Here is a 27,725-nt window from a genome sequence, read left to right as displayed (position 1 = left end):
ATCCATTCTCATGTTCACAGTCTAGCCAGTTGTATCCCTTCCCTGTTCACTTCTAGCATCAGTCAATCAACAAGCATTTATTTTAATGGGAAGAGCAGAGTAGACTCATGACTCACACCTGTAATCCCAGCACTTTGGGAGGCCGAGGCAGGAGGATCACTTGAGGCCAGGAGTTCAAAACCAGCCTGGGCAACAAGGGTCTTCTTTTGTTTCTACAAAAGAAAATTAAAAAAAGAAAAAGAAAAAAGAAAGCTAAACTAGAGTATTGTGGTAAAGGGGGGTGTGTTTGTGTGTGTGCATGTGGGTGCATGTGTGTGTAGTGGGTGGATGGGTACTGTTTTATTCAGCCAGGGAAGGTCTCTTTAAGTAGGTGGCATTAGGACCTTTTGAGTGGGAAGGAGGCAGCCATATGATGATCTGGTGAAGAATGCTGCAAGCAGAAGGTAAAGTAAAAACAAAATCCCTGAGGCTGAAATGTACTCCTTATGCTCAAGAGACACCATGAAGGCCAATGTGGCTGGAGCAGTATAAGCAAGGAGAATAGAGGGGTCTTGGGGACACAGGTAGTTGAGTCCTCATGGATCAAGGTAAGAAGTGTGGGTTTTATTTTGTGACAGTGGGAAGCCTTTGGAGGGTTAGAAGGTGGGGAATGAAGAAAACAGTTAATTACTATTGCAAAAGTCCTGGCAGGAGGAGATTTTAAAAACCAGAGTTGTGGCTATGGAGATGGTGAGATGTGATACTGGTGTCTGGGCCAGTTTTGGAGGTGGGAGTAGACAAGACTTATTGATGATCCAGCCCAGGACTAACTGGGTAGATTGGTGCTTATGTTGGGGGTAGAGGTGGATCCGTAATTGTGTTTGGGCCATGTCAAGACCTGTCAGACCTCAGGTAAATATGTGTGGACAGCTGTGAGTCTGGAGTTCAGATTTAAATTCGAGAACTCACATGTAGGTAGTCTTCAAAGCAGTAGGCCAGAATAACTCCACTTAGGGAGAGAGTCAAGAAAGAAGGTGGAAGATGGCTGAGATTGATGCCACTCCAACCTTTAGAGATCTGGTAGGAGAAAGCCAGCAGAGCAGACTGAGGAAGACAGCCCATGAAGTTGGAGGAAACCAGAGATGGTGATTACAAGGAACTCGGTAAAGGAAGTATTTTGAGAAAGAGGATGTATCAGTCTGCTGTTGCTAGGTAACAAACAACCACAAAAATCTCAATGGCATAACAGTAAATATTTATTTGACTCACATAGCTGTGGGTCAGCTGGAGGTTGGCTAGATGAGGCTGATGTTGTCTGGGCAGCTCCAAGCTGCAGTTGAGCTGCGGCTACTTTGCACACATGTCCCTCATTCTCCTTGTACCTGCAGGCCAGCTAGGGTACATTTTTCTCCCATGGTGACAATAGGCACAAAAAAGCAGGTGGAAACATAAAATGCCTCTAAAGGCCTAGGTTTGGAACTGCACCATGTCACTTTCTCCTGCATTTCATTGGCCAGTAAAGGTCATGTGGTCAAGCACAAAGTCAAAGGGCAAGAAAGTACAGTATAGTCTACTTCTAGCGGGAGGGACTGCAAAGTCAGATCGAAAGGGATAGGGATAGAGCAAGGAATAACAAGAAATAGGGCCAATAATTCGGTCTTCCACAGAGAGAGTGGTCAAACACATTCAATGCCACTAACTGTCTGGATGAGTAGAGGACAGCGAACTGGCCACCAATGTGACCTTAAGATGTAGGTCATTGGCATCCTTGATAAGAGCCATTAAAACAGACAGCTAGGGATAAAAGCCCAGCTGGAGTGGGTGGAAGTGAGAGTGAGAAGTGTGGAGGTGGAGATGTCAGTGTGTAGACAACTCTTTCAGGAACAGTTGCTCTAAAGAAGGGCAGAAAAATGGTATAATAGCAAGAAGGGGATATGAGGCTAAGGCTTTAGAGCTTTTAAAGTCCTGTTTAACTTCCATGGAAAGGCTCCAGCAGGAAGGAAGAAACTGATGAACATAACAGAAAGGGGATAATTGTGCTGGCAAAAGGGGACGAGCCCTGGGCCCAAATGGAGGGCTCAGCCGTGGATGGTGGGCAGAGAGAATGCAGAGCTATAGGCATTCTGGAGGCTTTGGAGGGAGGGAGGAAGATCTGGCAATAGATTGTACCTACTTTCTCTGTGAAGGATAGTCTGAGGTTATAGTGAGAATGAAAGAAGAAGGGGTGTTGAGAATATGCAGAGCAGAGAGGGAAAGGAATTTTCTAAGTAACCGTAGTAGGATTGTCCAATAGTTCAAATGCCTATTCGAAATTTATGGCCAGAAATTTGAAGTGAGTCGGTCCAGAGGAGCTGGCCGATTTTCTTTAGTGGTGTTCAACTGCTTGGGTGCAGGTGTGAAGTAAACAGTTTGATTTAACCACAGCTGGGTTTTTGCCCAGTGAATACAATGGAGAGAGACCAGAGCAAGGATGGTAAGAATGTTTGCCAGGGAGATTTCATGTGCTGGAGCATGGAGTTTCAGCTGGCTGAGAACGAAGGCCCAAGCAGAGAGTTGTCATGAAAAAACAGGAGAGTCATGGACTAGAGGTCTCAGATGGGAAAACTACTGAGTCCCAGAACTAAAGTAAGTGACCTGGAGGACTGACAGTTGAAGGGATCTTTGGATCTGAGATTTTAGCGATGGTGTAGACACTCATGGTTCCAAGGTCTAGGATCCGACCAGGAGGCTGAGGCGGAGCAGGAGGAATATTCTGCTAGGGCTAAGGATGTTAACAGTCTTAGAGATCAGAGTGTTGGGTGGGTCATCAGCAGATGCTGAAGTCACCAAAAATGATGATATGGGAGGAGAAAGAGCTTGATATTAAAATAATCAAGGGATGGGGAAGTGACTAGGAGGGTGATAGGTGACATTAGGAGGGGTGTTTGGTGTTTTTTTTAATTAAATATTTTTAATTTGTAATACTTTTTATAGTAGTTTCAGATTCACACAAAATTGAGTGGAAAATACAGAGTTTCTATATATCCCCCATCCTGGGAGCAGTGTTGTGTTCCCCACCCCTCAACATTCCCCATTCCTCACCAGCATTTGTTACAATTGATGAACTTAAGTGACACATTGTTATCACCCAGAGTCTATAGTTTACATTGATGTGAATGCTTTATTCTCTTTCTTGTTTGTTGGTTTTCTTCTTTCTTTCTTTTTCTTTCTTTTTCCTTTCTTTCTTTCTTATTTTGACAGAGTCTCGCTCTGTCACCCAGGCTGGAGTGCAGTGACATGATCTCAGCTCACTACAACTTCCACCTCCCAGATTCAAGCAATTTTCCTGCGGCAGTCTCCCAAGTAGCTGGAACTACAGACATGTGCCACCACGCCCACCTAATTTTTGTATTTTTAGTAGAGACAGGGTTTCACCATGTTGGTCAAACTCGTCTCAAACTCCTGACCTCGTGATCCACCCACCTCGGCCTCCCAAACTGCTGGGATTACAGGCATGAGGCACCACGCCTGGCCTGCTTTATTCTTACTTTACATTTCTTTTGCTGTTGTACACTTTGTAGGTTTGAACAAATAGATGATGACATTTATCCACCATTATAGTGTCACATCCAGTAGTTCCACTGCCCTAAGAAGCTGGACTTTTGAAAGAGGAAGGAGAAACCGTTTAGAAACTTCAGTGGTGAATGAATAGGACAGCTTCAGGCCCTGAGCTGCATGGCTGGAGGGAGAAAAGAGCCTCTGCTGGTGAGGGCTATAGGGCAGCCGCGTCCTGGGGGCAGGTGGGCTTCTGGAAGTAGAAAGTGAGGATCCTGGTCTTGGAGGAGCTTGAGAGTAGAGGCCTGGGGTAGGACTTGGGAGGGCAGGCAGGGTGGAGGCGGGGTTGGCTGCAGGGTGCTCAGCAGTGTGGGGTTGGGCATGGGTGCTGTGGTAAGTGGGACGGCTGGGGCAGGTGGCTGGCCCAGGAGGGAGGTGGCAGGTCAGGCACCCTCACCTGGCCCTGTTGTGGAAGCTTTCCAGATGACTTTGGGGAAAAACAGGCTTCCCTTTCCAGGAATCCCTCTAAATTTGGTTTTTCGTGGTTCTCAGGCCTGATTCTCTCCTTCTCGGTGTCTCCAGCGTTCTTCTGGGTGGATTTCTTATGTCCTCAATTAGAGGAAAGTTTGGGCAGGAACCCCCCCACCCTACCATTTTGCCCCCGCTCAAGTCCAGCACAGCACTTGACACATCATGTTTGTTGATGGCGTTGGATACAACTGCGGTCTGGTTTCCCTTCGCGGCCAGGAATCCAGGAATGCACCCCCACCCCGCGGCCGCCTGTCCTCCGGGGCCAGCTGCCGCGCTGGTCCCGGGTAACCCGACGCCGGCTGCTTCCCCTCCCGCCCGGGGGCTGCGGCTGCCAATGGCCGCGGCCAGAGCCTCCGCCTGGGCCTTGGGCCCCTCTTGGCGCCGCCCCCGCCAGGCTGGAGCGGGGCGTCCGAGGCGGAGGGCCTGCAAACGCCGGAGCACTGCCCGGCTCCGGTTCCCAGCGCCCGCCTGCCACCCTCTGCGGGTCTCGGCTCCAACCCCGCCCGGACACCTCTGCTCCCTGCCTTGAGCCCAGGAGGCCAGGCTGCTGCCCCAGGGCGCCTGGGCAGTCACTGATGGCGGCCCCCAGAGGGACACACCAGGGTCTCTCCCAGCCCGGGAGTGAGGACACTTGGCTCTGGCCCCTCTCCACTGTTTGACCTGCCGGGAGACCTTGGGTGGTACGAGAGCCTCCAAGCCTCAGTCTCCTCATCTGTAGCTGGGGCTGGGCCATGCGCATCTGAGTAGAGTGATACGAGGGTGAAGGGTGTGAAAGTCTCCCTGTGTTGCCCAGGGGTCAAGGTCAAGCCCAAGACGCAGTGGCCGCCAGCAGCTGCCCCGCCCGCGGCAGATGCAGAACCGCAGCTCCTCCCGCCACCATCCAGGGAACTCCCTAGCTCCAGAGGAGGAGCCTAACAAGGGCACTTGGCTTTCCTCCACAATCCCCGGCACGAGGCATTTCCTGCAGCTCCTCACTTCCAATGTAGAAATCAGCTCCGCGTTTCAGCAGCCCAGGGAGAGGAGGCTGGAAATAGATGCTAGGCCAGCAGGATGGTGCACAGGCGGGACACCTTTCAGCTGCCTGTTTCATCTCCCCTACAGGATACTCGCTAGGGTGTAAGAAGTGTGTTAGAGGAAGCACTCACTGAGTTACCTTCTATAGGCTACAAATACTGATGTATTTATCTATACCTTGGGTCATGGTACCCAGAAGAAAAGCAAAGGAGGGCTCAGAAAATACATTCTAGTCTCAAAGAGGAGGGAACAGAAGAGAGGATGTCTTTGTCAGTCTGCGTCATGTTAACATTCACAGGCCGGGCGCAGTGGCTCACGCCTGGAATCCCAGCACTTTGGGAGGCTGAGGAGGGCAGATCACGAGGTCAGGAGATCAAGACTATCCTGGCTAACATGATGAAACCCTGTCTCCACTGAAAATTAAAAAAATTAGACCCTGCCTCTACTAAAAATACAAAACATTAGCTGGGCATGGTGACATGTGCCTGTAGTCCCAGCTACTTGGGTGGCTGAGGCAGGAGAATCACTTGAACCTGGGAGGCGGAGGTTGCAGTGAGCTGAGATGGCACCACTACAGTCCAGCCTGGGTGACAGAGTGAGACTCCATCTCAAAAAAAAAAAGAGAAAATTCACAGCCTCCCCTTGCCCCCCATGATGGCAGGGCATGGGTCACCTATGGTGATGAGGACATATGAAGGTCCCTGAGTTCTTCACTTCTCTACCCATGTCCTGAACAGTCTCCCAAGTTGGCTCCCAGAACCTGCAGCCTTGGCTCACATTAACAATGTCACAGAAGTAAACTGCTCTCACTTCCCTGAGCTTGGACTTCAGGGCCTGGCAGCCCCCTCAGGTCCTCACCCTGGATGAATCCAATGGCAGGAAGTGACTGGGGAGTCCCTGAGCAGACAGAGGGAGAGGCGCCCACCGGCCTTGGCCTGATGTTCTTCTGAATTCTTTTGGTTCCAGGCCTTTTTGGCCTTGCCAAGCCCTATATGAAAGATCAGAGCAGCTGGAAATTTCTAGCAGGAAAAAGTGCCAGGTGCTGAGCAGGTCCCAGTCTGACTTAGAAGCAGTTCGGGGCTGGGGCTGTTGGCAGTTGGCATTCTTGTCTTTGGTTGGCCTCAAGAACAGGTAGGAATAGCTTGCTCTTGGAAGGGAGTGCCACCCCTGATGCTGGGCTGGAGCTAAAGAAAACCCAGGACATGGGGCTTGGATCAAAAACTAGAAGACCCACTTCCACCCCAGCACAAAGACAGCGACACAAAGGGCCTCCCCCGCTGGCCAAGCAGGAGGGGACGGGCTGCCAGGGGAGGGCTGAGACTGTCACCCAGTATAGGGCTGGGCAGCTGCAAATGAAACACAGGCCCAGAAGACTCAGACAGGCATTCAGTCTTTCCCAGAGCCAAGAAATCCTGGCTAGAAACTTGACTACAGAGTGAGGAAAGGCACCGGGAAATACTTGAAACCAGGAGAGACCCCTGGTAATGCTGGACTTCTGACAAGCGAGGAGTCGGGCCAAGTGCTTCTTCCCGCCTGGCCCAAACACAAAAGCTGAGCTGGCCAGAGAGGTCCCAGGGGAGGTGGGAGAGCAGCTTCGGAGGGACCCAGCAGGAAGAGGAAAGCAGGCAGCAGGGTGATTTTTTACCTTGCTCAGACCTCAGAGTTCTCATACAGCAAGTTTGCAGAGCAGGGTCTCCCACTGGCTTCACACGCACAGCCAAGGCCACTCCAACCACTGGAGGCTCACTTGAGGGGCCTCTGGAAATGCCAGCGTGCAGCATGGGGTCACCAACACTTCAGTGGCCAGGCTGCATGGTGCATGGGTCAGCTTCCTTGTGAGGAAGGGGAGTTTGCAGGGAAACTGTTTGCAGAAAAGCTGTTCCTACTGTGGAGGGACTGACCTTGGCCCCTGGAGCAAACTCAGTCCTTAATCATGTGTTCAGGCTACTTTATTTTAAATGAATTTGCACAGTAGCATGTTAAGAGTAAAAGTCATAAACCTACAAAAGAATAGTCTTTTAAATTATCCTGTGTTGAGGATTGGATTGTGCATCTCAATTCTCTTTATCTTTTGCTAGATCTTGAGAAGAAAAGAAGAAAAAGAAATATGCTGAAGTATGATGACTTTAAAAAAAATCTCTGAATATAAAAGTAGAACATGCTCTATAAAAAGAAATTCAGACAAAAATATAAAGAAGGGAACAAAAATCACCTGTCACCACACCACCCGTGATAGCCCTGATAGCATTTTTGTGTATTTTTCCCCTACTATTTTCTGTGCATACAGATACATGTTTTTAAGTGAGATGAAATTGTTAACGTGGTCATGCTCTCAGCATTCTTCCTGCCCCTGCCTACTGAAGAAAATCCTGAATTTGCCTATTTGGTTTCCCTTCACTTCTCTCTTCTACAGAAAAGAACAATTATGACTTGCTGAGAGGAGCTCAGCTGATCTGCACAGGGAAGGAATGGAACGGAATGGGGAAGGAAGATATCCAGGCAGGGAAAAGCCTTATGGACGGGAGTTCAGCAGAGTTTTCAGATGTTAGCACATTTTAGGCTCTCTAGATAATCAGGTGTGGAAGAAGGGGCTTCTGAGATGAGCTAACATGGCTATGACCAGAGTCCTTTTAATGTTCTTCCAAGTATGTGATTAAATAATGGAATTTATTTTGTATTAATTTTGAGCACTAAAGTCTGCATTAAGTCTATAGAGAGACTGAACCCTATGGTCTTCTGTCTGAGCTACAAGAATTATGATTTTAAAAGATGGGGTCATACTATATTTGCTTTTACTTAAAACACTTTTTAAATTTTAATTAATTTATTTATTTTTGAGACAGAGTCTTGCTCTGTCACCCAGGCTGGAGCGCGGTGGCTCAATCTCAGCTTACTACAACACCTGCCTCCTGGGTTCAAGTGATTCTCCTACCTCAGCCTCCCGAGTAGCTGGGATTACAGGTACATGCCAACACACCCGGCTAATTTTTGTATTTTTAGTAGAAACAGGGTTTCACCATGTTGGTCAAGCTGGTCTCGGACTCCTGACCTCAAGTGATCCACCTACCTTGGCCTCCCAAAGTACTGGGATTACAGGTATGAACCACCGCCTGGCCTTTTTTTTTAAAAAAAATTAATTTACCACTATACTAATGAGGATATATTTGGTTCTTATATTATTTTTTTAAATTAAATATCACTGTCAATGAATACAGAAATGAATTATCCTTTGAAATAGCTACATGGTAATTTTTCATTTGTCTTCATCATAATTTATTTAACCCCCACTTACTGGTTTTTGTTACTGTTGTTTGTTTGTTTTTAGAGACAGAGTCTCACTCTCCTTCCCAGGCTGGAGTGCAGTGGTCTAGCCTCAAACTCCTGGACTCAAACAGTCCTCCCAACTCAGCCTCCTAAGTAGCTGTGACTATAGGTACACACCACCACATCTGGATTCTTTTTTTTTTTTTTTTTTTTGAGACGGAGTCTTGCTTTGTTGCCCAGGCTGGAGTGCAACAGTGCGATCTTGGCTCACTGCAACCTCCATCTCCTGGGTTCAAGAAATTCTCCTGCCTCAGCCTCCAGAGCAGCTGGGATTACAGGTGCATGCCATCATGTCCAGCTAATTTTTGTATTTTTAGTAGAGAGGGGGTTTCACCATATTGGCCAGGCTGGTCTCGAACTCCTGACCTCAGGTGATCCACCTGCCTCGACCTCCCAAAGTGCTGGGATTATAGGCATGAGCCACCACGCCTGGCCACATCTGGCTATTTTTAAAATTTTTGTAGAGATGGTATCTCATTATGTTGTCCAGTCTGGCCTCAAACTCCTAGCTCAAACAATCCTCGCACCTCAGCCTCCCAAAGTTTTGGGATTACAGGTGTGAGCCACTGCACCTGGCCAACCCCTCCCCTGTTGATGCCCATTTATGTTGTTTCCCAGTTGATAAATCGTTACCCAAGGTCATCCTCATGTGCATAAACCTTTGCATCTTGCTGAATTTTTCTTTAGAACATATTCCTAAGAGCATCCATGCAGAGTTAAAGGATAAGAAGAATCAGAATTCATTGCAGTGCCATGTTGCTCTCTGGAAAGCAAAATTAACACAACGACTTCCAGGATTGGGTCTCCACTCCTGAGTGTAGTTGTGCTGCCCAGGAAGGTCCAGGTGGGCAGAGATGCTTAGGGAAGGAGCAGAGACTTCGCATATGGTAGGGAAAGAAGGGAGGCTCTTCCTGGGCAGAGGGCAAGAAAGGCCAGCGAAGGCTCTATGGAGGATTCATTTTGCTACCCAGCATTCTTTCCTCCTGGGAATCACCTTTCCTCATTCCTTAGAGACCATTCAGTCCATGAGATTTGGGTGGTGTTGACCTCACACTTTGCCTCTCACTCCAGCGTGGGCTAGCCACAGAGGTGACTATGTAGCTTGAGCCAGATCACTCAGAGGACTCCATACCCTGGAGTCCCTGGAGATTGGACCAAGGATGTGTCTATATCTGCGTGTCCACATGACCCACTCCAGGAAGCAGCTTCCTCTCTTCTTTACTCAGCCTCATGTGACACCAGAACTGGCAGTGTCCCTCTCCTCCCACACACAAGGGCTGCGGGGGATGGAGACAAAACCCTGACAACACTGCTGAACTGCAGGATACAGCCATGTCTCAAGTCAGCAGGATTCATCCTGGACTTTGCAGTTACACGTGAGCCCATATACTTCTTCCCCCCTGCCAAATTTTCATTCGATTTTATTTTTTAAGCATTGAAAAAGAAAAAGCAAAAAGAGCCAGGCATTGGCATGTATGCCAGCAGTTTCTCTGTCTAGGGGTGGGAAGTAGAGTCTTGGGGAGAGGATGGCTGAGGTGGGAGGCTGGCTTGAGCCCAGCCTGGGCAACATAGTAAGACCCCGTCCCCATCTCAAACACAAACTAACAAAAAAAAAGCATTGGATTTTTTTCTTTTTCTTTTCTTTTCTCTCTTTTTTTTTTTTTGAGATGGAGTCTCTCTCTGTCACCAAGGCTGGAGTACAGTGGCACAATCTTGGCTCACTGCAACCTCCACCTCCTGGGTTCAAGTGATCCACCTGCCTGGGCCTCCCAAAGTGCTGGGATTACAGGCGTGAACTACTGCACCCGGCCGGTTTCTTTTTATTCACATAACACAAAATTAATCATTAACCATTTTAAAGTGTGCAGTTCAGTGGCACTTACATTCACAAGGCGGTGCAACCACCACCTCTACCCAGTTGAAGATATTTTCATCATCTCAAAGGAAACCCCATACTCATTAACCAATCACTTCCTCTTTCCCCCTCCCATCAACTCCTGGCAACCACTAGTCAGCTTTCTGTCTTTATGGCTGCACTTCTTCTGGAATGTGGCTTTACCAACTCTGAAAGTTTCATATAAATGGAATCATAAGATATGTAACCTTTTGCATCTGGATTCTTTCACTTAGCATAATGTTTTCAGGCTTCGTTAACATTGTCAAATGTTTAAGTATATCATTCTTCCTTGGGGCTGGATACTATTCCACTGCGTAGATACACCACCTTTTGTTTACCCATTCATTAGTTGATGAGCATTTGGGCTGTTTCTGCCTTTGGCTATTATGAATAATGCCACTATGAACATTCATGTACGAGAATTTGAATACCTGTTTTCAATTTTTGGGGGTATAGACCTAGAAGTGGAATTCCTGGATCATTTGGTAACTCTGTGTCCATACCTTCCTTTTCTCCTGTAAGCTATAGTGCCGTGTGGTTCTGTCCTGGGCAAACAAAGGAGTCCTGACTTACTCAGGCCTTGAAAGAGGAACCAGCCAGGCACGGTGGCTCTTGTCTGTAATCCTAACACTTTGCAAGGCCAAGACAGGAGGATTGCTTGGGCCTCGGAATTCAAGACCAGGCAGGGCAACATAGTGAGACCCTGTCTCTACCAAAAATAAAAAATAGCAAGGCATGGTGGTATGCACTCATAGTCCCAACTACTCAGGTGGCTGAGGCAGGAGGATTACTTGAGCCTGGGAGGTCAAGGCTGCAGTGAGCCACGATCGTGCCATTGCACTCCAGTCCAGGTGACAGAGCAAGACTCTGCCTCAAAACAAAACAAAGAGGAAGCGGCATGGCTAAAGTGGGGAGCAGTAGGGACAGTGTTCTGCCCCAAGAGAGTAGATGTGGGAAGCAGAAGGAAGCGTTTTCTCCAGTGGGAGTGAGCGGCATATGAGAAGGTGGTGTTTTCTGAACAAGCACAGGGCTGTATTGTCCAGAAGACCCAGGGAGAAGAGGCATCTTAGAGCAGTTATGTGGCAACCTAGTCTGTGGGCGGAAATGCCCTCTCCTTCCTCTTTTTCTTCCTCCCCCTTCTTGCCTGTGCAGAGATGAACCGCTGGGGAGTAAGCTGGGTGGAAAAGAGCACGTTGTCATTTTTAAGTGAAAGGTTTTGTTCCACTCTTTGCCTCTCCCGCTCTGCCAGGGGTTTCTCCATTCTACTGAGCCGCAGGTCAGCCTTCAGGGCTGTGTTTGACGGTGGCCAGCCATCTTCAGCTATGTCTGCTCTGCCTGGGGGAGGCTTCCCCTTTTCTAAGCTAGGTCGGGGCCTTCCAGGTGTAGTGAAGGCCCCGACCTAGCTTAGAAAAGAAATGGTTGGGATTTCTGCTCCTATTTCTTCATCCTCACTGTCCATTACTCTCTGCAACCCTGATGTTATTAGTTCATTTTGGATAGATCAAACCAGGACAATTGAAATCCGTGTTTTTGCTCACTCTAACTGAGTACAGTTCTCTTCAAGTTCAGGCTTACATCTTCACCGTGGAATGCACTATGGTGGAGAGTGGTTCTATTCAATTCTCTTCGTGTTGAGTGCCTTTTGTGTGTGTCATGCTGGGCCGGGTCCTGAGCAACTGGGGAAGAAGAGAGGGGCAAGGACGTAGGGTTGCAGGCACTAGAAACTGAGGCACCTGACCCTGAGAAGCATGGACACGTGTCTCAGTGAAAACGGACAGGTACCCAGAGGAAGCAGGTGGGAACATTCAGAAGAACAGACAAAATTACAAAGGTATGGGGAATTTTAGATCCCTCTAGCACATATCTATGAGTATAATATATGTTTTCAATTTTTAAAGTAATACCTTCACATAGCCTAGAAACTGAGGCCTCCTGCCAGTAGCCAGCACCAACTTGCCAGTCCTGTGGGGAGCCTCTTGGAAGCAAAGCTTCCAGCCCCAGTCAAGCCCTCAGATGTCTGCAGCCTCATAAGAGACCCTGAGAACTGTCAAACTAAGTTACCCCTGAAGTTCTGACCCACAGAAATGGTGTGAGATAGTAAGCGTTTTTATTTTTTTATTAAAAAAAATTTTTTTTGAGACAGAGTTTCTCACTTGTTGCCGAGGCTGGAGTGCAGTGGCATGATCTCAGCTCACTGTAACCTCTGCCTCCTGGGTTCAAGCAATTCTCCTGCCTCAGCCTCCCGAGTAGCTGGGATTACAGGTGTGCACTACCATACCCGGTAAATTTTTGTGTTATTAGTAGAGACGGGGTTTCACCATGTTGGCCAGCCTGGTCTCGAACTCCTGATCTCAGGTGATCCACCCACTTCGGCCTCCCAAAGTGTTGGGATTACAGGCGTGAGCCACCGCGCCTGGCCAAGTGTTTTATTATTAAGTGGCTTCATTTTGGGGTGATTTATTGCACAGTAATAAAGAACTAATCCATAATGCTTGCTGTTATTATTTTTTTGGGTCACCATCCCCAAGCAAAGAAGCGAAGGAAGGAGATGTCCTGTGCTATGCTGTGAACAGTGGGGATTGTGTGTGTTGGCAGTTGGGGGGTGGGAGGCGTTTAGGGAGGGAGTCTCACTATGTTACCCAGGACTCAAACTCATGGGCTCCAGTGATCCTCCCACTTCGGCTTCCCAAGTAGCTGAGATTACAGGTGTGTACCACCATGGCTGGCTGTGAACACAGCCTAGTGTTAATAGCTAGGACCGCCTTGCTCTTAGGTTGTATATGATGAACTCAGGATCATTAGGCCACGTTATAAAGCTTCCTTTAAAATGAAAAGTTTCACACCAAGTGAAGTGTGCTTCAGAAGCCAGCAGTCTCGGAAGGAGATGCCTGAGCTGGCAAACTTTGCTCACAGATGACCTCAAGTGCTCAGGTAACACACCCATCAAAATGAGAGTGATGGGGCTATGGATCTAACACAGTTCTCATGGCTGGGAATTGACTGAGCACTTTCATTAGAAAAAGCTAGTCCCAGCCACAGGTTCATTTGGGTCAGGCCCATGTTGCCAGAGGGTGGAAGCTTCAGTCCTCCCCATGAAAATGAGGCAAAAACCTCTGTGGTATTTTCCAGCAAAACAAGTTTCCTTCCCTGTCATCATTAGCTGGACAGAGGTGTGGGGCACAGGCAGCTGTGTTTCATCAGCTAATGTGAGCTCGTGTCCAAGAAGTCCCCACCCCTCTCTCCTCTGAGTACCTGAGATTCTGGGAAATGAGCTCTATTTTAAGCCTCTGGGTTTTCCTTGTCATTATGAGCACAGGACTCCTTGGAAATAGGTGGCCACAGGGGAGCTGAAGGAAAGGAAGATGAAGTGAGACCCACATAGCCCAAGACTTCAACCTGAAAACTCTGGAATCCTTCATCAGAAATCCTCTCATCAGTCACCCTTAGAGACATTAACTGTCTTTGGGTAGGGGCTTCTCTCGGCGATGGAATAGTTAATGGATCTCAGCTCCTTCCCTGTAAGAAGTTTGATATAAAACACTTCAAGCGTGTGTTAACACTTCTGTATTCAGCCAGGTGCAGTGGCTCAAGCCTTTAATCCCAGCACACAGCGAGGCCAAAGCAGGCGAATCACTTGAGGTCAGGAGTTCGAGACCAGCCTGGCCAATATGGTGAAGCCCCATCTCTACTAAAATTACAAAAATTAGCCAAGCATGGTGGTGGATGCCTGTAGTCCCAGCTACTCAGAAGTCTGAGGCAGAAGAATAGCTTGATCCCGGGAAGCAGAGGGTGTAGTGAGCAGAGATCATGCCACTGCACTTCAGTCTGGGTGACCAGAGTGAGACTCCGTCTCAAATGTATATGTGTGTATATAAACACACACACACGTATATATGTATATGTATGTGTGTGTGTGTGTGTGTGTATGAGTCTCACTCTGGTCACCCAGGCTGGAGTGCAGTGGCATGATCTCTGCTCACTACATATATACATATATATACACATATGTGTGTGTGTGCATATATTGGTTTTGCTCCACTGAAACAGATATTCAGCACCATCTACCTCTCAAAGGCTGTAAAGGGAAGTAGTTGAGAAATAACCACTTTCCAGCCTTCCCAGATCCCTTGGAAAGAAAGGACATAACATTTGGGTTCTGACTGTTTAAGGCCCAAGTTATTTACTAGTCTTCCTTCCTCTAGCCAAAGCCCATAGGTAGTAAATAAACTCAGTCAACTGAATTCTTACATGCCTTCCTTAAGCATTTCATGAAGGATGCTTTTTGGATTAATGGCTAATATTGACTTCCACTTCCCAAAGGAAATTGAACATTTTCATGTACTTCCCAAAGGGTAAATTAAGAAACCCATGTTGAAAAAGTTAAATCTGGATTTCTGAGAAATAACCATATTTGTGTGGGAGGGTCTCCTTGGCCTCCACTCTCGTGCTCCTTGAGTGCCGTAGCGAAAGGGTCAACGGTGTGTGAATGAAGTGCCCCAGCAGCAACTTTAGACAAGGCTGGCAGTGAAAGACAAGCAAAAATGAAATCAAAGTAAAATGCTACCAAGGCTTCTATTGCCATTTGTATCATATTACCCTTAATGATTTGTAATTTTACATTTAAAGTTTTGGCAGGCACCTTGACTTTGAATAAGTGTCTGTTACCCCAAGGGGCTATGGTAAACTGTGTCTGCAGCCCACAGTAAGATCCGGAGTGGGGCTGTCCACACCGGAGTGCAGCTATCCAGGTAGGTAGTGCCACCAGCCTGAGGTCATTCCTTCCTCCTTGGCGTGAGGTTGCCCTAGGTCGGCACCTATCATGGTCACTGCTTTGGTGACTGTCATCCTGCCCAGGGCTTTAAGCGACCACCTTCCACAGACTCCCATTTCATACTATGGAGAAAGCATCTAGTGCCTTGCCTTCCCTCCCTCAGTGCCCTAGGACTGTTTGGTGAGTGGCACTGAAGGATCATCCCTTGGTTCCTGGCATCTACATATACTTAAAAACAGCAAGATACTTCCCCAGATTGAGTATCTGTAGGTTGAAAAGTAGGATGGATTCCAACTAGAGCACCGCCTCCCTAATCCCACACACTTTTTTTTTTTTTTTGAGATGGAGTTTTGCTCTTGTTGCCCAAGCTGGAGTGCAATGGCACCATCTCAGCTCACCACAACCTCTGCCTCCCAGGTTCAAGTGATCTCCTGCCTTGGCCTCCCGAGTAGCTGGGATTACAGGCATGCACCTCCATGCCCAGATAATTTTTTAATTTCAGTAGAGATGGGTTTCTCCATGTCAGTCAGGCTGGTCTCGAACTCCCGACCTCAGGTGGTCCGCCCGCCTTGGCCTCCCAAAGTACTGGGATTACAGGCATGAGCCACCATGCCCGGCAATCCCACACACTTTTAAGGGACTAGAGCATGAGGAATGTTCAGAGATGATCACAGAACATTCTGGTCCTTTTGTCAGTGCCTGAAAGCTCTTTAGAGCAATTGACTATATAGAAATTCAGCCAGAAGGAGAGCACATGCAGAAGCAGCCTGAGCTATTTCTTCCCTGAGCACATACTATGCACACTGACTGGTACAAATATAGCTAAAAGAAATGACTTACATCAAGTTCCTAGCCAGTGTCCAGAGCGTAGTAAGTCCATCAGTCAGCTCTTCATATTTAACAAATCTTCCCTAAACTTAGTGGCTCAAAACAACCATTCTTTAGCTCACAATTCTGCAGTCCGGCATATTTCTGCCAGCTTGCTCATGCTCAAGGCCAGCTGCCTGGTGGGCTGGGGCCTGGCTAGACTAGGACAGCCTCAGCAGGGGCAGCTTCTCTGTGCTTCTCATTCTCCAGCAGACTAGCCCAGGCTTGTTCACATGAGTTTCCAGAGAGAGAAGTGGGCAAGAGCTTCAGAACTGTACAAACAAGGTCCACTGTATTCTACTGGCCAGAGCAAGTCCCTAGGCCATCCCCAGTGGAAGGAGCGGAGAGGAGGGGCACAGAGTCATTTAGCTTAGGGGTAAACATATAGATGCAGTGAAGGATTGTGGCTATTTTTGCAATCTACCACTGTAGCTCCCAATAAATTCTGTAAATGTGTATAGTTTTTCAGCCATTTCCAAAAGGAATTATATTGGTATGTTAGTTGACAAGCCTAGAATGAAAAGATAGATGGGAAAAGAAGACCATCAGACTGGTAACAAAGGTTGTTAGCCAGGCACAGTGGCTCATGCTTGTAATTTCACCACTTTGGGAGGCCAAGGTGGGCGGATCATGAGGTCAAGAGTTTGAGACCAGCTTGACCAACATGGTAAAACCCTGTCTCGACTAAAAATACAAAATTAGCCGGATGTGGTGGCACATGCCTGCAATCCTAGCTACTTGGGAGGCTGAGGCAGGAGAATTGCCTGAACCCAGGAGGTGAAGGTTGCAGTGAGCCAAGATTGTGCCATTGCACTCTAGGCTGGGCAACAGAGTGAGACTCTGTCTCAAAAAAAAAAAAAAAAAAAAAAAAAAAAACATTGTCAAAGACCAACACCTTAGTTAATGCGCTTGCTCCCCCAACAGCCAACCCCTGAAAGTGTCTTTCTGCTGACCAGTCCTCCTCCTCCCTCCCCTCAATGTGAGATCCTGGCTGGGCCTCAGTCCAAGACTTACATCCTGCCCTCAGGACACGTGCATCTGGCTGAGACTGTCCATCTTCTGGCCTGGCAGTTTTGGTCCCTCGTGAGCTGCTCCACTTTTTGATGGAGTCATTTCAGAGTCTCTGGGAAGAATTGAAGCTCTGCTCCAAGAATTGGGGGTCGACCCCCTGGTCTGGAATATTCCTTTCCCTCTTATTTGGAAGTTAGAAAGTGGGTAGCAACATGGCCAGCGCCTGTGGGATCACCCCCTTCCTCCAGGTGGCTGGGTATGTGGAGACAAGCGTGAAGATGCCCAGGTTCTGTCACGACGTTGCTCTTTGGCTCTGTCACATTTTCAGGTGAGGCAAATCCATGTAGTGATTTCCCTTCAGGAACAGGAACGGCATCCCCTCCTCCCCCTGATTGCACTACAAATGCCATCACACTCATGCAATGCACTGACGACAACTGCATTGTTCTATTTCTTCAGCAGAGCAGACACCGTTGGCTTCTCATCTTCTCTCAGACAACCCCCTTTCCATAGGCATCTTCTAGCTAGAGGTGACTGTGTGACACCACATGGACTGTGGGAAATAGGCAAGTTCAGGCTAGTGACGCTTCTGGGAAAGCTTGTTTTCCTAATTTTTTAAAAAAGGAGTTGGGGGACTGGCATGCCTTTTGTCCTTCCTCCCTCTTCCTGCCTGGAACATGGATGTGAGACTAGGAAGTACAGCAGCCGTCTTGTGACCATGAGGACTAAAGTCCTGCACTGAGGATGGTAGAGTAGAATGAAAGAAGCAGGCTGGGTGCCTGATGAGGAGCCGTGCCAGCCTCAGTGTCAATCATTGTGCTTCTGGTTTTCTCCTATTCGTAGCCAAATAAATTCCTTACTGATACAGGCAGGGTCCTTGTTGGTTCCAAAGAAAAGTGGATTCACAGAAATATAACTGAAAGAAACATGAATTTCTAAAGAAATCCCAGAAATAGATCAGTCAGAGAAATTATCCATTTCAGGCAGGAGTTTCTACTGTAAGTTGCTTGGATAGAAAATAAATCAGTATTAAGGAGGTGAGAATGCCATCACTTGAATCATATTACTCTATCTTATTAAATCTCACATGCCATCAGGCATAAGGTATAGCATTATTTTACATATCACTATGAGAGAAGAAAATGTTCTCAAGACATATCACTGAATGTAACAGGCGTCCACCTTGATTTCAGACATTTTACAATGTGAAAAAAGGGAGGGGCATCTTGGGATTGGTGAAATATGCCACATAGTTACTTGCTTCCTTGTTTCCTGCCTGTTGTCCCCATTAGACCTTGCATAGACCAGAGACACTGTCTGCTTTGCTCTCTGACAAGACCTCCGTACATAGAATTGGGCCTGGCATAGAGTGGGCTCCATAAATATTGTTTAATAAGTTAACTTATAAGTTCTAGTCCTTGCTTTTCCAGTAACTTCCCCTGCTACCCTGGCTGGAGAAAGCATTTCCCTTTCTCTGTACCTCATTTCTTCATAACCTAGCTCAACTGACCCTCACCAGAACAGAAGAAACAAAAAGCCCCAAATACATGCAAAGCGGACCTGCACTCTGCATCACCATGGCGACGCCTCCCAGGGTCCCAGAGGGCAGGGAGGCATCTTCCACCGTCCCTAGAAATCTCTATTTCCCCAGAGCCCAACTCCTAAAGCTCTGCGATTAACCCTTTCCAGGCAACCCATTTCCAACACTGTTTGGGTTACTAAATGTGCTCCCTACAAATGGACTAGGGCCAAGGAATTATGCAAGGTCCTTCCAGCAAAGAGATGGTATTTTGTAACATGCCTAAGTTTCTTCAGGAAGATGAAATGCACAACATATTTTAAAATAATGTCAACCTACATCTGTCAGAGAAGTAGTCTCGTCTGACCAAAGCCTTTGAGCTGGTGAGGGGCGGGGTTCCAGGTGCCCCTTCTGCGACACCAGCACTGTATTCAGAAGTAATCAAGATAAGAGATTTCAAGTAATGAGTGATGAACCTTTCGCATATATTCCTTCATTGAGTCTTCAACAGAAACTTATGGAGTAGGAATACCTTTATCCCCGTCTTATAAGTGGGGAAACTGAAGCACGTAGATGTTAAGTAAGTAGCAGAGCCTGGCCTTGAACTCAGGTGGGGCAGCACCAGAGTTTATGATCTCAACCACTATGCTCTATTGCCTTATAACTGCCTTATACTAGGCACCTAATTCATGCCAGGCTCTGTGCTTGGCATTGAGGCACAGACAAAAAATAAGGCCTGATTTCTACCCTGGAAGAGTTCTTGCTCTAATGGAAAAGACAGACCTGCTGGCAGAGATGGTCATGAAGTGTCACAGGAACACAAAAGAAAGAAAAAAGGGCCCATGCCTGTAGGCAATCAAGGAAGGCTTCACAGAGGAGGTGGCTTTGAGTGGGCCATTAAAGGGAAAGCAGGAGTTTCCTAGGTAGACAATGGAGGGCAGGGCATCCCCGAGAGCAGAAGCTTCTTGGAGGCTAGATCTGGGGAGGAGGAAGAGACACAGGAGCTGGCAGAAAGGAGGACTGGAAATTAGGAGGGCCCTATGAGGAGGGAGTTTGCCTGCCTTGGTCAGGGAATCTGAGAAGGGTTTAAACAGTGGAGGAACAGGTTTGCTTTGCGTTCTTTATTATTATTATTATACTTTAAGTTCTGGGGTACAAGTGTCAGAATGTCAGGTTTGTTACATAGGTATACATGTGCCATGGTGGTTTGCTGCACCCATCAACCTGTGATCTACATTAGGTATTTCTCCTAATGCTCTCCTCCCCCAGCCCCCTGCTTTGCATTTTGAAAGGGTTCTCAGGTAGTTACATAGGGAGTGACTGTGGTGAGGAGAAAGAGAGAACTTCTAGTGGGGAGCAAAATTCCTGTTTCCCTCCGCGAGTGACACTGTCAAGTGGAGAAGAAAAGGTAGACGGACATGGAGATTAGCATGAGTTTGTTTGTTTGTTTGTTTTTGTTTTTGTTTTGGGTTTTTTTTTTTGTTTTGTTTTGTTTTTTGAGACAGGATCTCACTCTGTTACCAAGCTGGAGTGCAGTGGTGTGATCATGGCTCACTGCAGCCCTGACCTCCTGGGCCCAAATGATCCTCCCACCTCAGCCTCCTGAGTAGCTGGGACTACAGCTGTGTGCCACCACACCCAGCTAATTTTTAAATTTTTTTTAGAGATGGGGTCTCCCTATTTTGCCCAGGCTGGTCTTGAATTCCTGAGCTCAAGCAATCCTCCTGCCTCAGCCTCCCAAAGTGCTGAGGTTACAGGCATGAACCACTGCACCTGGCCAAAACTAGCATGTATTAAAACATGTATTTGGCTTCAAGTGTAGGAGGGATGAGCATCCATGCCTACAGAACTCTCACAACCTAGGTAGCCTTTTTTTTTTTTTTTTTTAACTGCTCTTTGTGGAGCAGGGTTACCCCACAGGCAGAGTGCCCTAGCCCCATGTGTTCATGTGCATTGACTTGAGGGCCTCTGGCAAGGTTTTTGGAAAAACGTTTCTTTTACTTATGTTTTAAATTTCCAAAGCGACATGGCCTTCTTATAAAAAAAGAAAACATTAAAACATAACTGGAAGTGTCCTTTATTTCCTCCCAACTCTGGCTTAGACTCTGAGCATCCCTCAGTATCCATTCTTGATTCTTTGTTTCGGTGGAAGGGCCCTGATTATATTCTGGGTGACAATGTGTCTTGCTAAAAAAACAAAAACAAAAACAAAAAACCCTTCATTTCTCAGACTTTCTTTTTCTTTCTTTTAGAAAAAAAAAAAAAGCCTTATAAATCTCAACACCAGCGGTCTCCGTAGGACAGGGGAGTGAGTTCTGTTGACTGATAGGGATAGGTGGCTCCTACTTGCCTGTGATGAGCGGGCTCCGCAGGACCACGATGACTGAGTCCCCGCGCAGGAACATCTTGGAGATGCAGCGGTCTTTGCTGACCTTTGTCGGACTTCTTCTTGCCCTTGCCGCTCTCGGGTACCCAGTCCACATCTCCTTCACGTTCTCCAGCACCCTGTTGCAGTGCCTGTCGAAGGCCTTCATGCGGCCCAGGAATTTCTCATTGTCGCGGCAGTTGATGAGCACTTGGGTGTCGTTCTTGACGAACTGAGTGAGCACAGAGAGGGGACCTGTGTTAAATTCCTCCTCCTCTCACTTCCGCAGCTCCTCCGGGGTCATCTCACTCTTGGGCTTGTTGAGGAGGCTCATGTTGGTCACTAAGCTCTTGGTTCACTCCCGTTTCCTCCGCGTTGCTGCTGCCTCCATTTCTCAGACTTTCTTACAGTCAAGTGTGCACAACCTCTGTGACTAGGTTCTAGCAACGAGATAAGTGCGGGTGTTCTGCGGGACTCCTAATAAGGCTGCTTCACGGGAGATGGCAGCAGGAATTGGAGGAGCTTATGTCTTTCTTTCCTCCTGCCAGCCTGCAACTCCATGTGATGTAATGACTGGAGCTTCAGCAGCCATCTTGCATCACGAGGTGACCTTGAGGATGGAAGCTGCATACCCAGGTCGTGATCAAGGGGCCTCCATAGCAGTCCTGGACTGCTCACCTCTTACATGAGAAAGAAAAAAATTTACATATATATACATATATATATTGTGCATGTGTGTGTGTGTGTGTGTATATATATATAATATATATATATATATTTTGAGATGGAGTTTCATTCTTGTCACCCAGGCTGGAGTGCAGTGGCAGAGTCTCAGCTTACTACAACCTCCAACTCCTGGGTTCAAGCAATTCTCCTGCCTCAGCCTCCTGAGTAGCTGGGATTACAGGTGCCCACCACCACTCCCGGCTAATTTTTGTATTTTCAGTAGAGACAAGTTTTCACCATATTGGCCAGTCTGGTCTCAAACTCCTGACCTCAGGTGATTCATCTGCCTGCCTCAGCCTCCCAAAGTGCTGGGATTACAGGAATGAGCCACCATGCTCAGTCAGAAATTCATATTTTTAAGCTACTATTATTTTGGATATTCTGCCACATGCAGCTCAACCAAATCCTGCATAATACACCAACCATGCTGGTCTTCGAGAGAAACTAACTGGCCCAACAGTAGCGACACCACGGCTGACTGAGCCAGATATGGTCAGCTGACCCCAGTAGAATCACCTGTAGGCTACATGAGCCAGATCCTCCCTCTCAGGAACTGGAGGACACAGAAAGTCTAGCTAGTTGGTGCTGGACTTAAAAGTCACAGTCACGAGGCGCGGGGGCCACCATGTTGGGGCAGCCATTTTATGAGACCATGTGCCAGCTGACAGCTGAGTGAAGAGAGCTCTCTGCTGAGAGAAAAGATTAAGGTGGACGCAGGCAGGAGAGATGAGAAACATGGAACTCCAGAGAGTGAGGAAGAGTTGGAGGGAGTAGCTGCCTGAGGACTTTCCAGTTCCCTTGAGGCCACACTGTACTATCTGCAGTCAAGTTTCATGTGAACTCCAGTTTCCCGATAAGAAGTCCTCTCCTCGCTTTTTTAAAACTTAAGCCAGCTTGAGTAAGTTTCTGTCTCTTGCAATGAACAGATCCCTGATGTAACCTAACATACAGTCCTGTAATTCCCTTTCTCATATTCGAGGTTCCACCTGTAAATAACACACCCCAATAATACTTTAGGATCAATTATTTTTGTCACCTTCCCAAGTAGAGGAAGTAAAGGAGGAGACAGACAGGTAATATGAGGTTCTGGGGAGAGGATGCCAAAGGGATGGGAAGTGGCTCTGGCAAGTCAGGGGCAGACCTGGCTGCCTTCACAGTACCTGAGCCCAGCCCAGCGTGTAGAACACTCTCCCTACAGCCTGCAGGGACTGGCTATAAAATTCCTGGAGAGATTGTTCCAGAGCATGGAGTTTAACATAGAAGGTCAAGAATTAGCTGGAAGTATGGTATCTTCAGAGCAGGATCCGTGACCCATACTCGATTCTGCAGAAATTCAAGATGCTTATATTTTGCTCTAAGAGACTGCTTGGTTTCTTCATTCTGTTTCACCAAAAACTTGCCACATCACACGTGAGTAGTTTCTTCCTGTTTCTCATATCCCAGACAATAAACTGTTAACTGATAAGAATAAAAACTCAGCATTCTTAGTTACCTATCTAAACGAGTGGCCCCTACAAAAGCTTTCAGAAAGGGCATCAGAAACACTTATATCCATGGCTGGGTGTGGTTGCTCACACTTGTAATCCCAGCACTTTGGGAGGCTAAGGTGGGTGGATAACTTGAGGCCTGGAGTTCGAGACCAGCCTGGCCAATATGGCGAAACCCCGTCTCTACTAAAAAATAAATGAATAAATAATAGCCGGGCTTGGTGGCAGGCACCTGTAAGCCCAGCTACTAAGGAGGCTGAGGCAGGAGAATCACTTGAACCCAGGAGGGAGAGGTTGCAGTGAGCAGAGATCACACCATTGCACTCCAGCCTGGGTGACAAGAGCAAAACTCTGTCTCAGAAAACAAACAAACAAACAAACAAACAAAAAACACCTATACCCTCAAAGAGCCTCCAAAAGCAAGTGCCAAAGCCACTTGATTTACTTGAACTTATCTATGCTGTTAAATAAAAATTGCAGGAGGCCACTCTTTTGGCTTAAGCTCCTGCACGAGGCCCCAACAGACAAGACTAAAAAATCAAAATAGGGTCACGCATGCCAAAGTTCCACTTCACCAAACTAAAAGTAAGCTATCTGACTTCCAAGAAATAAGGCAACAGCCAATTTCCCAAACAGGCCAGTTTCAATCTTCAATTGGCACGATAATAAAGTTTCCTCTGCTTTCACCCTTACAGGGAAAAGGTAGCCCGATGCAACGCGATGTTCACTCATCAGTGGTTTTCCTATTGTTCCATCTCCCTGTTCCCACCTTACAAGGAAAGTAACTTTGAAATGACCAATATGATTTGTGTTCTTTGTTTTTGCTTTCTTCAGCCTTTTCTGTCTGTAAAGCCAGCCCATTCTCCTCAGTTCGTTGGAAAACTTATTCTATTTTATGGAATGAAGTATTGCCCAATTCTAGAACTGAAACAAAGCCAGTTGAGATCTTTAAACTAAATTTGTTGTAATTTTGTCTTTTTATAATACCCTTTCTCATGCCACGAGTGATCTAAGGGGGCTCCCAACCTCACGTGTCATCAGTATCCTCCTCCAAGCATGTATTCAATGTTGGCTATATTCAGAGGGCTAGAAATACAGCAATGGTGCTGGGCACGGTGGCTCACACCTATAATCCCAGCACTTTGGGAGGCTGAGGCGGGCAGATCATCTGAGGTCAGGAGTTGGAGACCAGCCTGACCAACATGGAGAAACCCTACCTCTACTAAAAATACAAAATTAGCTGGGCGTGGTGGCGCATGCCTGTAATCCCAGCTACTTGGGAGGCTGAGGCAGAAGAATCACTTGAATCCAGGAAACGGAGGTTGCGGTGAGCCAAGATCATGCCATTGCTCTCCAGCCTGGGCAACAAGAACAAAACTTCATGTCAAAAAAAGAAATGAAAAGAAAAATATAACAATGGCCAACATGAATGGAACACTTAGGGCAAGGCATTGTGCTAAGTGATTTACCCGGATTAGTCTGTGAGAAATACTACCATGTTTTATTCAATCAACCATATCAACAATTGTGAGTTACAGCACCATGTACTAGGAAAGAAAATCAAACCTGTCAATTAACTGGAGCACAGGACCCCAATCTCAATGGCTAAAGAAGAAAGGTTTATGCTTCTGTCTCTTAAGTGCCCACCGGCTGCAGCTCAGCTCCACATCCTCTTTACTGTGGGACTGGGCCCACGAAACAGCCTCTATCTGGAACTTTGCTGGCTGCTGGGGTGGATGAAAAACAGCATGAAATGAACGACAGTTGCCTTTGAAAGCTGCAGCCCAGATGTGACAGATGTCACTTGCTTCACACTCCATTGCCCAGGACAAGTTCTATGGCCACCCCAGCTCAGCAGATGGGATGTGGGCTGCTCTGGTAGGGCACTGCAGTGGCATGACAGTTGATACAGGAGTGGAAGTAGATGACCTCCTGCCCCCATATCAACTGTAAGACAAGCCCAGTTTCAGAGAAATTAAGATGCAAAAAACTGCACATTCTAGAATTGATGAAATATGGAATATCATCCCCAGTATACAGGTGAGGAATGGAGGCTTAGGTGGGTCATAAAATGTGCTTGAGATCTTAGAGTGGCAGAGCTGGGGCATCCACCCAGGTGTCACTAACTCTAAACCACGCCACTTCCCAGGTGTGGCCTAAACAAGTCTAATAGAGGGTAATTCCCCAGGACCTGACAGATCCTGGGGAATTACCCTCTATTTCCTAGTAATTTTTTTTTTTTTTTTTTTGAGATGGAGTCCTGCTCTGTTGCCCAGGCTGGAGTACAGTGGCATGATCTCGGCTCACTGCAACCTCCGCTCCCTGGGTTCAAGCTTCTGACTCAGCCTCCCAAGTAGCTGGGATTAAAGGTGCCTGCCACCATGCCTGGCTAATTTTTTTGTACTTTTAGTAGAGACAGGGTTTCACCATGTTTGCCAGGCTGGTCTTGAACTCCTGACCTCAGGTGATCCACCCACCCCAGCATCCCAAAGTGCTGGGATTACAGGTGTGAGCGACCGCGCCCGGCCAGTAGTTTTTTTTAAACTTCTTTTATTCAAACATGCATTGAGTCAGCACTGTGTTTGGTACAACACCGAAGGCTAGGACTCTAGTTCTCCTAAATAAAATGCACCAGGTCAGCCAGGGGCCAGAAGGAAAGATCCACAGAGGTCAGTCATTAGCTGTGGAGGGAAAGGGGTGTGCTCAGAGGGTAAGATACACGTGACCTCTTCCCATACTGGGCTGGTCCTGGTCATAAATTGTCCCGTAAAGAGATGACTATTTACTCTAGGCAGAGCCCTGGTGGGTGCAAGTCGAGTGCCAGGAAGCAAGTGAGCTGGCCGTTGGAATGTGAGCGTAGGAGGGTGGGAGGGGGAAGTGGCCACTGGCTTCCACTGAGTCACAGAGGGCTGGGTGCAGAGGCAGCTGGGCTCCACCTTGGCCCAGCAGGAAGGAGAAGGGCAGGAAGAGCAGAGGCGGGGGTGAGGAGTGGGGGGTGGGGGAGGGTGGGGAGTGTGGCAAGGAAGGGAGGAGGGCAGGCTCAGGACACAGCAGATCCAGGCTGTGTGTGACCAGGTCTTTGGTATAAATGCTGCCCAGGGAAAACCACCCAGGATCCAGGTGGCCACCCAGACGGTCACTTCTTGGGTGTAAATCGGGGTTGCCATGAGAACATCCAGAACCCCCGCTTTTGTCAGGTGTGAAATTCAGAAGCCGCTGGCTGGAATGTCAAATACGGATCCTGAGAAGTAGAGATTTGGGGTCCTTTAGTTGCCACTCCTCCTCCCAGAGTTGGGGTCTCAGCATAGTTACAATGGGCAGCACAGTGAGGTGGCTCACACCTGTAATCCCAAGCTACTTGGGAGCTGAGGTGGGAGGATGGCTTGAGGCCAGGAGTTGAAGCTGCAGTGAGCTATGATCACACCATTGCACTCCCAGCCTGAGTGACAGAGGGAGGCCTTGATACAAAAAAAAAAAAAAAAAGATGGGGAATAGTAAGAGAAGCTGAGGGTTAAAGGGAATAAGAGAGAGGAGAATGGGTTGGAGGAGAATGTGGGCAAACATAGACATTAACTAAAGCCAGCTCCAGGATGGCATCCCTGGGTACCCATGGCATAGTCTGAGTGTGCAGTGGCAGCTCTGCTTTATATAATAGCTGGAGAGGTGTGCTGGAGGCCTGTGCATGTCTTGGGTCTGTCAGTGTGGGCTCCTGCTGAACCCAGAGGTCTGGCAGAAGTTCAAGCTCCCAGGGACCCCCAGAGAGCAGATTCGCCCAGGGCACTCTGCCCAGCTGGCACCCAGCCTCCACATGCACCCCCAACCCTCAGACCCACCCTCCAGGGCTGTCTGGCCACTGTCCCTGCTCTTGTCCCTAGAGCCTTCTTTTTTTCTTTTTTTTTTTTTGAGACAGTTTCGCTCTTATCACCCAGGCTGGAGTGCAGTGCTGCAACCTCCGCCTCCCAGGTTCAAGCAATTATCCTGCCTCAGCCTCCCGAGAAGCTGGGATTACAGGCACCTGCCACCACGCCCGACCAATTTTTGTATTTTCAGTAGAGATGGGGTTTCACCATGTTGGCCAGGCTGGTCACAAACTCCTGACTTCAGGTGAGTCACCCACCTCAGCCTCTCCAAGTGCTGGGATTACAGGCATGAGCCACTGCGCCCGGCCCCTAGAGCCTTCTTTCAGGTCGTCTTCTTCACCCCGGATGTCCTCTCTCCTCTGCATCCTTAAAGGCCACCCTCCTGGATCACTTCAGCCACCACTGAGCAAGTGCTGTGTGTTCATTGCTTAGGCTCCTCTGCCTACACAGGTGGGGATGGGACCTGCCCTAGCTAAAAAGAAAAAGGAGGGACTATCTTGTCTCATGTAACTGCTCTGAGGAAAGTGCCACACTACAGCTGGCCTTGGGGAGCCCTGGCAGGCCAGCAACTCCGTCTGTCCCTCTGTCCCTACCTGACTTTCTTCAGTATGTTTTTCTTTCTCTTTTTCTCAAGCTGGCTGCCTGCTAAAGCCAGAATATGGCGCTGAGCACTCCTAGTTCTCCCCTTACAACCTTGTAACCAGGAGAAGCCACTTTTCCTCTCCTGGCTGATGGCTTTAGAGGTCAAATCTCAGTGAGGGACTCTGGCTCAGCCTGAACCCCGCTTGTACCCCAGGGGCCAGGGTGGTGAAGTCTCAGTAGAATTCCGAGGGGTGTTTC

General features: G+C 47.8%; 2 long non-coding RNA genes and 1 pseudogene across 2 annotated transcripts; 2 read left to right on the top strand and 1 right to left on the bottom strand.

Annotated features, from left to right (window-relative positions):
* The first annotated feature begins 215 nt into the window (after positions 1 to 215).
* On the top strand, positions 216 to 18,909 carry LOC105734450 (uncharacterized). The gene is made up of 5 exons (XR_001111517.3): positions 216 to 587; positions 14,915 to 15,027; positions 16,379 to 16,470; positions 17,177 to 17,256; positions 17,442 to 18,909. It is a non-coding gene; the product is annotated as an uncharacterized LOC105734450 (long non-coding RNA).
* LOC135269732 (uncharacterized) lies at positions 3,637 to 8,297 on the top strand. The gene is made up of 2 exons (XR_010338000.1): positions 3,637 to 3,723; positions 7,137 to 8,297. It is a non-coding gene; the product is annotated as an uncharacterized LOC135269732 (long non-coding RNA).
* Positions 18,910 to 20,789: 1,880 nt separating the features above from the next.
* On the bottom strand, positions 20,790 to 21,146 carry LOC105734362 (small nuclear ribonucleoprotein Sm D2-like; annotated as a pseudogene).
* Between the last annotated feature and the right edge of the window lie 6,579 nt (positions 21,147 to 27,725).

This window comes from Aotus nancymaae, unplaced genomic scaffold, assembly GCF_030222135.1.
Source record: "Aotus nancymaae isolate 86718 unplaced genomic scaffold, 86718_ANA_hifiasm-v0.15.2.pri h1tg000057l, whole genome shotgun sequence".
Classification (NCBI taxonomy): Eukaryota; Metazoa; Chordata; class Mammalia; order Primates; family Aotidae; genus Aotus; species Aotus nancymaae.
This window is presented reverse-complemented; position numbering and strand designations above follow the sequence as displayed.